At 65.2% G+C, this 10,352-nt stretch overlaps 1 protein-coding gene across 3 annotated transcripts in view; it reads right to left on the reverse strand.

Annotated features, from left to right (window-relative positions):
• The window catches only part of FAM222A (family with sequence similarity 222 member A), a 28,445-nt gene extending 18,630 nt beyond the window's left edge, over positions 1–9,815 (reverse strand). The window contains exon 1 of one of the 3 annotated variants that reach the window (XM_066978941.1): positions 9,269–9,815. The gene's annotated coding sequence lies outside the window, so the exon portion shown is untranslated. Of the gene's footprint in view, positions 1–8,526; positions 9,099–9,268 lie in introns of those variants that run through there. The other 2 variants (XM_066978939.1, XM_048073952.2) reach the window with 2 other exon arrangements.
• Between the last annotated feature and the right edge of the window lie 537 nt (positions 9,816–10,352).

Consider the following 10,352-nt stretch of genomic DNA (forward strand, 5'->3'; position numbering starts at 1 on the left):
ACCCACGCCCCCCAAAAAAACTCTTTGTGGTTCGGTGCTGCACAAGCCCCGTTCCCCCGCTGGTGCTGAGCCGGTTGGGTCTCCGCAGCCCTCTGCCACCATTCCCGGTGCTGACATCCTCCTCACAGCCTGACCCTGCCCTGGGGATGCTCCTGCGGAGCGCCCACCGATGGCACCCCGTGGATGCCCTGCACGACGTCCCCAGCCCTGCTGTGGCTGGATCCGGCCACTCCGCCAGCAGTGGGGCAGGACGGTTCGGGTCCCGGGGAGGTCCCTGTCCCACGGGGAGCTGCTGAAGGACACCTGCAGGCAGCACGTGCTGGATTATCAGGGCTTATCTCTGGCAGGCTCAGGAGCATCGCCCACGCCGGCAGCACGGGGAAGGAGCCGCCTCGCTGCAGCCAGAGGTGGGGAGGAGCGGCCGAGCACGTGTCGGCCACAGGAACGGGCACACGCTTGCGTGCCTCTGCCAAGGTGGCCGCTACGTGGGACGGGAACAAAACCAGCAAACCAGCCCTTCACCTCTTGTTCTCCATCAGAAACCAAATCCCGCTGTCCAACACCGTGCCTCGACCCCGCACGCCCCTCCGGCGACGCACGTGGCACCGAACAGCCCAAACGCCCACAGCTTCCCGGGGTGCGCCTGGAGCAGCAAAGCAACCCGGGCCCGAGGGGATGTGATCACAGCCGGCAACAGTGCGGGGACCTGGGGCTCTACGTGTGCCATGAGACCCGGCAGCCCTGGTGCTCGTCTGGCCAAGGTGCCCAGCACCCCCCGGCCCCCCCAGGGCCGCCCCGCGCTGCCCGTCCGGCGGCACCGCGCACGGCGAGGGCAGGCGCGCGCCGCGCGGTAATTACAGCCCCGAGCGGCGGAGCTGTGAAAGAATCTAACGAAGGAATCCAGGGTAGATCGCGCTGCCGAAATTACTATAATCAAAGGCTTTCACAAAGGCTTCAAATGCAACCAATTACCCTGAAAGGCAAGGCAAGAAAGAAAACAAATTAACGTGTTTGCACAGAGCCCGGCGGCGGCGCGCGCACCGCCCCGCACCCTCCGCGACCCCGGCCCGGCCGCCGCCGTCCCCGCGTCCCCCGGCACACAAAGGGGCTCTGTGCCGGCATGGCGGTGGTGGCACAGCCCGGGGTTGCGGGACGGACCCCGCCACGGCTCCTTTCACCGCCACGGCTCTTTTCAGCACGCCGGGGCCCTCAAAGACGTGCATTGAGGCCAGCCCCGTGCCTCCCCGCCGACAGATGGGAGGCTATTCACCGCGCCGGCTCCCAGAGCCCTCCCGGCCCCCCGTGCCCGCCGCCCTCGCCTAATTAAGTTATGCTTCGTCTGTGCTGCGAGTCTGGGGGAAGGAAAAGGGAAAAAAAAAAAATCAACTTCTTTCTTTTAATATTTAAAGAGAGCCCGTCACCCTGAGTCTATTTTGTAACACAAAGCTCTGGGGATTTAAACCCTTCTCACCCGGAGAGATGGAAATGAATGGCGCTCTTTAATGAGCCAGTTCAGCAGAAAAGATAGATTTCTGAGATTACTGTAGGAATTCTTATAATTGATGTGTACTTTTGTAACAAGGATTATGCCACCATCCGGCCAAGCAATTCCGGCTCTTCCCCCCTCCGGAGCTCGCCCCGCGCTCGCCGCGCGCCTTCCCTGGGGAGAGGAGCGAGCCCGAGCCCCCGCGGGGGGAGCGAGGCGGAGCAGGGGGGGCAGAGAAAGCTCCCACTAAAGAAAAATTAAACAGGCTTTTCTTATTTAGCCGTAGATAATGCAACGCAACCACTGAATGGGAAAATAAGGCATCTATCAAGATTTATATATTTGTTTTACAAAGACCTACTTTCTCCTGCCTATTCTGCGAGGCCAGATGAGCTGCTGAATGCGGAGTAATTAAAATGAACACAGAACAATACACGAGCCCTCTGAAGAACGCGGAGTTTCCCTTTTATGTTTATAGCAATTGTATGAAAATGTACAACACGGAATGGCAACAGCTGACAGCCGAGATGAAGCAGACATGATTGCGAGTTGGCTTCCTCCCGCAGCTGATTGGCATTAATTGTGCGCGTTTGCAAAGCAGAACAGAAAGTCTGACATTAGCTTCAAGCGAACATTTCTTTCTAATAGTCTTAATGATTACGACGAGAGCTGATGATCATTGCGGTGCGTTAACGGCCCGGGGAGCGGCTGTGCGGCTCCTCCCGGCTGTGCCGGGCTGGCCCTGGCCCCGTCCCCGTCCCCAGCCCTGTCCCCACGGGGACAGTGCCCAGGAGGGGCTGCAGGCACCAGGGGTGCACCCGGGCTCCGGCGCTGCCCCAGGACCCCAGGGATGCCCCATGCGGCCGCATCCTGACCCAGGGCGGACCAGGGGAGCCCGGCGCGGGATGGGCTGGGGCAGGGGACGCGAAGACAGGAAAGCAGCGTGCAAATAACCCGCGCGCAGCCGCAAAGCCCGTTATTAAAAGCTGATTCATTAAACCTAATCCGAGTTTTCATCGCAGACTTTTCGCTGGGCGGGGTGGTTTGCCGGACGTCCTTTTTGTGCCCTGTGCTGGCAGCACGGCAGCGGGAGGCAGAGCCCGGACCGGGAGGCCCTGAGCGTGGCCGCGGGATGGGGCACCGGTGCCAGACGCACAGGACCCCCAGCCCCAAATTGCACGGGTTTGCGCAGGAGGAGAAAAAAAAAAAAACCAAACCCGTGGCCAACGACAGGCCGTACCAAGGGGGGTGCAGCACCACGGGGTGCAGGCAGCCGGTTATCCGGCCCCGTGGCCGCAGGGGACGGCAATGCCGCCCGCCTGGCCATGATCGGGGCCTCGCGCCCCTCCCGGCAGCAGGCGAAGCTCTGCGGGTTCGCAGACCATAAACCCGACCGCGAGCAGCCAGGAAACATTCGCAAGGCCCCTGCTTTATCGGCCGTCCCCTCGTAAAGCTCAGGGCTCCCACGACAAACCGGGGCTGCCTCGAACGCGCTGCTCGCAGCGCCGCGGCTGACGCGGGCGCACGAGGCGCTGCCTCGACAAGTCACCCTCTGCCACGTGCTGTCCATCAGCCCGGGCGATGCTCGGGGCTGCCCACGAAGGCCGGGACACCGACAGGGTCCTCCTGCTCGCCGGGTCGGATCCTGCACAGCCCTGTGGTCCTGGGGTCACCGCAAAGCCCGCGGGGCCGGCCGCAGCTCCGGGCTGTTTATGGCCAATGCATCGCTCAGCTCTGGGAATTCCCGGACCCATCATTTTGTTCCCAGATGAGAAGAAATCAAGGCACGAGCCCCCTCCTCCTCTCCTTCCCCCCCAAAAAAAGTCCGTAAAGAAGAGCTATAAAAGCGGCTTGTTATCTCACCTAGCGAGGCTCAGACTGTATGTTATTGCTAATTGGGTATAACATCCTTGTCTTGTTCTGCTCTCTGAAGCTAAATCAAGAAAGCACCACTGCTGCGAACTAATTATATCTCTGGACTGCAGACTCCAGCTTGTCTTTCCCTTTATTGAGTTAAAAAATGGTCACTAACCTTAATCTCTCATATCCCCAAGCATTACAGCTGCTGAAAAACTGCCGCTTCCACCCAGTCTGTGCCGGGAAAGCCGGAGCACGTGGCCGGAGGGGGCTGCTCCTCGGGGAGGAGAGGAGCCCCCGGCACCGCACGCCAGACACGTCCCACGTCCCCTGTGGGACCCCCAGCTCTCGGCTCTGCTGTGCCCACCGTGGCCGCACGGCACTCGCGTCCTCTCGCCACCGAGCCTCCAGCACGGGCAGCCCGGGGCCGTGCGCCCCCAGACACCGCTCGCTGCTGCTTCCCTGGCTTTTCCTTCTCAAAGGAAGCCCGAGCTGCTTTCGTGAGGATTTTGGGTGCTCACGGCCAGCAGCTCGGCAGGAAGGGAGGCGGATGGCAGCGCCAGGACCCCGTGCAGTGGGGACACCGGGCACTGCTCCGGGCCCCCCGCCAGGACCCGACGGGGCTCACCGGTGCGGGGTCGGTGCCCGAGGTGCGGGAAGCACCAACCCTGTCTGGGAACGCCTCCGCTTTCTCCCTCTTTCTCCAAAAGAGGATGGTCAGGCTTCGGTTCTCCCCCTGCCACAAGCATCCCTTAACAAACGCACACGTCCCTGACTATTAATTAACCTGAACCACTTAAGACAGCCTTCCGCTCGTCAGCTTTAAGGGCCAGCTCTTCGCAGCAAATCCAGCGATGCGCAGACGTAGGCTGCTTACGCCGAGCAGGGGACGAAGGCGAGCGGGGCGCCCTGGGCCAGCCCAGGCCATGCCAACAACCCGCCTTGCTCAGCACCACTAACGGCAGTATTTACACCATGCAATTAGCCAGGACGCACGGCTACAAGCGGTGCGGGGAGGGCACGGCACAGGGCTCGCAGCGCTGCCGAGTGCCCCCCGCCACCGCGACTTCCCCCACCGCTCCCTTGTCGTGCGAGCGCAGCTGACCGAGAAAGCAGCATGAATATTTATCTCTGACAGCTAAATCTCTCCACTGCAGGGTATTAAGGCTTTATTAGTGTTTGGTTACCGCTGATGACGAGCCAGCCCTCGCTCTAGCCCGGAGCGCGGCAAAACGACCCGCGAGAGGCAGATGGTGCGAGGCTGGAGCATCCCCGACCCCAACACGTGCCTGCCCCCGCTGGGACGGGGGGGCCACGGGCCCCAGCCCCGTGCACAGGGCACCCAGCGCCACCGTGGCGTGCTGCCCGGGCATCCCTTCTCGCCTGGCCCCTGTGTGCCCCCAGCCCCGTGGCGGGGCCGCCTTTCCGGGGTTCGCCCCGCCGCGCCGCGCAGGATGGGACGTGGCCCGCCGCTTTGGGTTAAAACGCTGCTCTGTTCTCTCTTTAGCAAAAGGAGTCCCAGGGGCTATAAAAATTCCCAGCAGGCTCTTGTCAGTCTCAGGTCATTAACTTTCTTTCATTGGGAGTTTGTTTACAGGCAGCCATAAATAGCGGCGCCCACGCCGTGCTGCGGGCCGGGGCTGCCGGCGGGAGCAGGGCACAGCACCCCGGAGTGCCGGGTGCTCCCCAGCACCCTGCCCCAATTACTGACCCGCCAAGGGCACCGACAGCCCCGCTGTCCTCAGCTGCCCTCCTGCGAACACGTTTCCCCTGTGCCTGGGGAACTGTCCCGTGTCCCTGCCAGACAGGGCCACCCCTGTCCCCACGCGCAAGGCGGGGTGCGCTGAAACTCCCCTCCCCTCACCTCGCTCTGCCCTGACCTCATCCAAGGGGAAAAATTAATTACCAGCTCGTCATCACACCACAGCAGGCTGTGGGGGCGGTCACCAGACGCCTCCCAGCGTGTCTGAGAGCAGGGAGCCATCGTGCCCCCAGCACGCCGCGTCCCCAACCCACCGCTCCGTCCTCCACCCTCTCCATTCGGCACCGCGGTGTTTCACCAGCCCGGACGGAGGAGAGGCAGCAGCCCAGGGAACCAAGCCCAGGCTGCTTTGGTTCCTCCACCTCCACGCTTGCCCAGCACGGTGCCAGAGCACCCATGCACCCAGCCCAGTGAGTAGGGACGAACCCAATGCCAGCACTGGGAGCGCATCCTGCACCCGGAGCGCATCCCGCACCCGGAGCGCATCCCGCACCGGGCTGAGCTTCAGCTGCAACAGGCTCTCGCGCGCCTTCTGGCTCTCATCCTGCAGGGTGCCCTCACCCAGGGCTCCCTGGGGACTGCCGGGATCGGGAGCGTTATCTGAGCTGAGCACAGCATGCGAATCCACCAGCTGCTGCGCCAGCAGAGATACGGGACCGGGCAGCCCGTCAGCACCGGGGTCTGGCCGGGCTGAGCCGCGGGTATTTGCTCCCCCAGTCGGGTATTTGCTCCCCCAGTCGGGTACTTGCTCCCCCAGTCGGGTACTTGCTCCCCATCCCAGCTCCCTGGAATGGAAAACCAGGAGGGGAGCCTGGGGCTCCCACCTCACCGGCCCAGCTGGGTTTGGGGGGCGAACGGGCACAATGAGCACAGCCGGGCACGGTCCGCACCGGGCTGGGAGCTCGCCTTCATTTTATTTTGCGGGGCTTCGAAAGAAACCAGCTGATGCTTTGTGCGCCCTGGGATGGGGCTGGGCCGGCGGAGCACGTGGGGAGAGGTGGCGGCTGCACAGCCGGGCTGGAAGAGCCGAAAACCCCAAGTCAGGCGCAGCGTGGCGACTTCTGCGCTTCCGCCCGTCCCCAGGAGAGCAGGGCCCGGCCAAAAACCCCGGCTTCACCGCTCACGGTCCCCCACGTCTAGGGAAATATCTATATTTTAAACCACACGCTCGCACAACCTGTAATCAGAGCAACACAAATAGCCCCTGCTTCCCATGTAAATTAAAAACACCCATTAGGCAGATTTCAAAAGATGTCAGTAGGCTTATAATTATACCCGACATCCTTCCGAGATAAAAGCGATTACCGGGGATGCAAATCACTTAGCAACCAATCAGTGCCCCCAGAGTGCAAAGCACTGACCAGCCATCCATTTTCGCCTCGTCCTTTTATTCCCTGCATCGAGCAAATACAAACACAGATAAAGAGAGGCACAATAGCTCTTGACACGCAAATAGGTTAACATAATAAAGCCAGCTTTAGCCGGCTCACTCGAGGGAGAAAAGCAATTCTCAGGCAAGCAGGAGGTAATAAAACAGGGCTTTTGTGTTCCTGGCTCCCATTCTCACCCCTGCGCCAGCTTTGCTGCATTAGCTGATAGGCATCGCGGTTTGATTGAATTACCTTTCATGAATATTAGCTTTTTGAGGAATGCGCAGGCAGAAGAGAAAGAAGAAATGTCTTATTTTTGCATGCATGCGCCCGCTGCAGACGGACATGCGGCTGCACGGGGGCCGGGGGCCGGGAGCGGTGCCCCGGCAGCTGCAGCCCCCCCCCGAGCCCACCCCGCAGCTGCGGCGTCCCCGCCGGCACCGGCACCCGCAAGCTTCGGGGGTGCTCAGCCGTGCACAGCACCCCCCCCCCCCATGCCAAAGCTCGGGCAGCATCGACACAGGGCCTGATCCTGCCCGGAGATGCTGCTGGTGCCCCCCCGAGCCACGCAGGGAGGGCAAAGGCTGAGCAGATCCCCAGGGTAACGGGGAAAGGGGGCAAATCGAGGCCACGCTCACCCCAAAAGGAGCCGCCGGGACCACGAGGCTCCCGCCATGGCCTCGTCTCCCCAGCACACACCGGCTCCGAGCAAACGCACCGGGACGTGGCCGGCCCCGCGGCTTCGCCGCCCGCTTCCCACAAAGCAGCCACGGGCACGCAGCAGCACGGGGAACCTGCCCCGGGCAAAAGGGATGGCATGGCGCGGGCGGGCGGCACTAATCCTGCACAGGAGGGGAGCACGGGGGCAGCTCGGGGACGGCTGCGGGCACACGGCCGCCGCCACGGGGGCGTGGGAGCTGGGGGACCCTCGCCCCCGGGAGCTGCGGCCCTTCCCCAGGCAGGGCAGCAGATTGCAATTAAAAACCGGGCGAGACCAGGCTCGTCCCCGGCTTGCTCGGGGCTGGAAGCGTGGTTCAGGTGCAAATAGGACGGAGAACCAGAGGGTCTCGAAGGCGAGGAGGTGTCGCAGCTCCCCCGCAGGGGCTCCGCGGCAGCCGCCGGCGGCTGTCGGAGCAGCAGCCCCATCTCCCCGTGGCGTTCCCGGCTCCAGCCTCGGGATAAATATTCACAGCGAGAGGTTTCAATTTTTAATGCCACGGTCGGCTGAAACAGGCCCATCGCGCAGCCGGCGCTGCTCCGGCGCAGACAAGGCGCCCCTCCATTGCTGACCTACTAAACTGCCAAGCGAGCCTTCCGCGAGGACGGGAGCGCACACACACACACACCGCACTCCTGCGGATGAAGAATTGCCTTCCCTTTCCCTGCTCTAAACGCAAGGTCACAGCAAGGCCCCGGAGAGCTTCGCTCTCGTGCCGGCGGCCTCGAGGCAGCCTGACCCAGCAGCGGGCGGCTCGCCCCGGCACCGGTGCCAGAAAACCCACTCCTGGAAGCCGTACGCGTTTCCAAAGGGACGCGGCTCCTATAGACACGGGGAGGAAGCCGCTCAGAGAGGAGCGGCCGGGCAGGGATGCTTCCCACATCCATCCTGTCCCTGCCACGACTGCCTTTGCCAGCGGCACGTGCCCCACGCTGGGCACGCCAAGCGGTAAAACACCGCAGCGGAGACGTGGAGAGGCGGCAAGGCTGCTACACCCCACAAAATCCACACGAATAAGACCCGAGGTGCTCCTCACCGAGGCACGGGCCGCGTGGCCCCGCTGTGCTGCCTGCGGAGCCCCAGGGCAGGCGGCTCCCGTACTCCACACGCTGCCCTCCAAGCAGCGTGCGCCCAGCCAGGCGGGCTGCCCACGGCCACCGAGCGAGAGCACACGTCCCAGGGCAGCCGCACCGGCGTGCGCGCCCTGCAGAGCTCCCTGCACGGCCACCCCGACGCCAGGACCCCGGCGAGCCGCTGCTGCCCAGCGCCAGGCGATCGCGGCCTCGGCCAGCACCGTGCGCGGCTCCACCGCTGCCTCTCCTCGGGGACGCACCGGGAGCGGAGCGGCAGCTCCCCGGGCACAGCTTTCCGGCTTTTCCCTGGGCGATTGCTGCGTGCCCGTGAGCTCTCGGCTCTGATCCGGCTGCTCGGGGACGGCGCCGCCGACGCCTCGCTCCGCGTTCCCGCAGCGGTCGCCCGGTGCCTCGGTTCCGATGCCAGCGCCGATGGTCCCGGGGATGCCGCGGAGCCTCTCCTCCAGCCCCCGGGGCTCCGCCGGGTGCCTCGCAGGGAATCCGTCTCGTCCGCGGCCCCGGCGCTAGCTGACACCGGGAGGAAGCTCTTCCAGAAGCCACGGCAGGGGCGCTCCCGGTTGTCCGCGCTCCTTTGTGGCCGGCTGTATCCAGGGCCGAGGGGGCTCGGGAGGCCTCGCTCCGCCGCCGGTGGCTTGGGGGGGGGGTTCCGGGGGCCGGGGCCGGTCCCCGCTGCCCGGAGCAGGACCCGGTACCGGTACCGGAGCACCTCAGGGTTGCCGAGTGCCGGCTTTCCTCGTGGAGAGGCACCGGCGGCGGGTCCATTATTTCATCTCCACTTTGCGATTCGATGAAAAAGCCCCCCCCCACACAAAAAAACCACCCCAAAGCCAAAGTTGCTCCCGTCCTCCGGGCTGCGGTGCGGTGCGGTGGGATGCTCACCCCCCCCCCCCGCTGCCCCCCAACCCTGTGCCCCCCGCCATGGGGTGCTCCCCCCCCCCCCCCCAAGCCGCCGCCCCGGTGCCCGCCGCCCCCGCCCGTTACCGTCAGAGCAGGATCCGGGCCGGCTCCGGCCGCTGCGGTGCGGGGCCGCCCCCCCCGGGCCGTGCAGCGGCGGCGGCGCCCGCCCGGCCCCGCGGCCCGCCCCGCCCCGTGCGCGGCCAGCGTGCGAAGAAGGCTCCGGCGAGGGGGAAAAAAAAAAAAAAAAAGGTAATTAACAAAAAAAAAATACGGGCGGAAAAAGGGCGAAACGGCGAGGGGCGGAAAGGAGAAAATCGACGAGAGGGAAAATCCGCAAAATCGCTTCGCGGGGAGCGGCGGGGACGTCACATCGCGGTCCGGTCCCGGTCCTGCTCCGGGGTCTGGGTCTGCTCCGGGTTTACTCCGGGTTCGCTCCGGATCCTGCTCCGGATCGTGCTCCTCTCCTCTTTGTGCGGCGGCGCTCGGTGCCCGCCGGCCCGTGGCGCAGGGGCGGCCGCGGCTCAGCGCTCCATGGCGGCGGGGCCGTGCCGTGCCGTACCGGGCCGTGCCGTTAACGCCGCGCGGGGCCGGGCCGGGCCGGGCCGTGCAGGGCGGCCCCGGGCGCTGCCTCCCGCCCGGCTCGCGGCTGAGGCGGCTCTGAGCGCCCCGCGCGGGGCCCGGCGGCCGCACGCGGCTCGGCCCCGCCCCCGGCGCGTTGCCACGGCGACGCCGCCGCGCGTCCCGGCGAGGGGCGGGGCCTCTCCCCCACGCGCGCCTTTCGCGGGAAAATTCGAAGCCGCCGCCGGCTCGCTCCTCTCGCCGCGGGCAAGGGGGCGGGACTACAGCTCCCGGCGTGCCCCGCGCGCGGCGCCGCGGGCCGGCGCAGCCTCTGGGCGCCGCGGGGCGCGGTGGGGGTTGTAGTCCCGCTGGGTGCTGCGGTGGGGCCGAGGGATTCGTGGGGTCCCCGGGGGGGCCGCGGGTTGGATGCCCGTGGGGTGCCACGGCCACCCCTCTTCTCCAGGAGGTGCAATGGGAAAATGCCCTGAAAAGGCCCATTTCAGCCTGCATGCCCTCTTTCCTCCTAGCAAGCCTCCGCCATGCCCCATGACGCCTGCCGTGCCCACCCGGTCCTCCAGCCCCGCTGCCTCCCGCAGCCACCCCTTGTGCA

Source organism: Anser cygnoides, chromosome 17, assembly GCF_040182565.1.
Source record: "Anser cygnoides isolate HZ-2024a breed goose chromosome 17, Taihu_goose_T2T_genome, whole genome shotgun sequence".
NCBI lineage: Eukaryota > Metazoa > Chordata > Aves > Anseriformes > Anatidae > Anser > Anser cygnoides.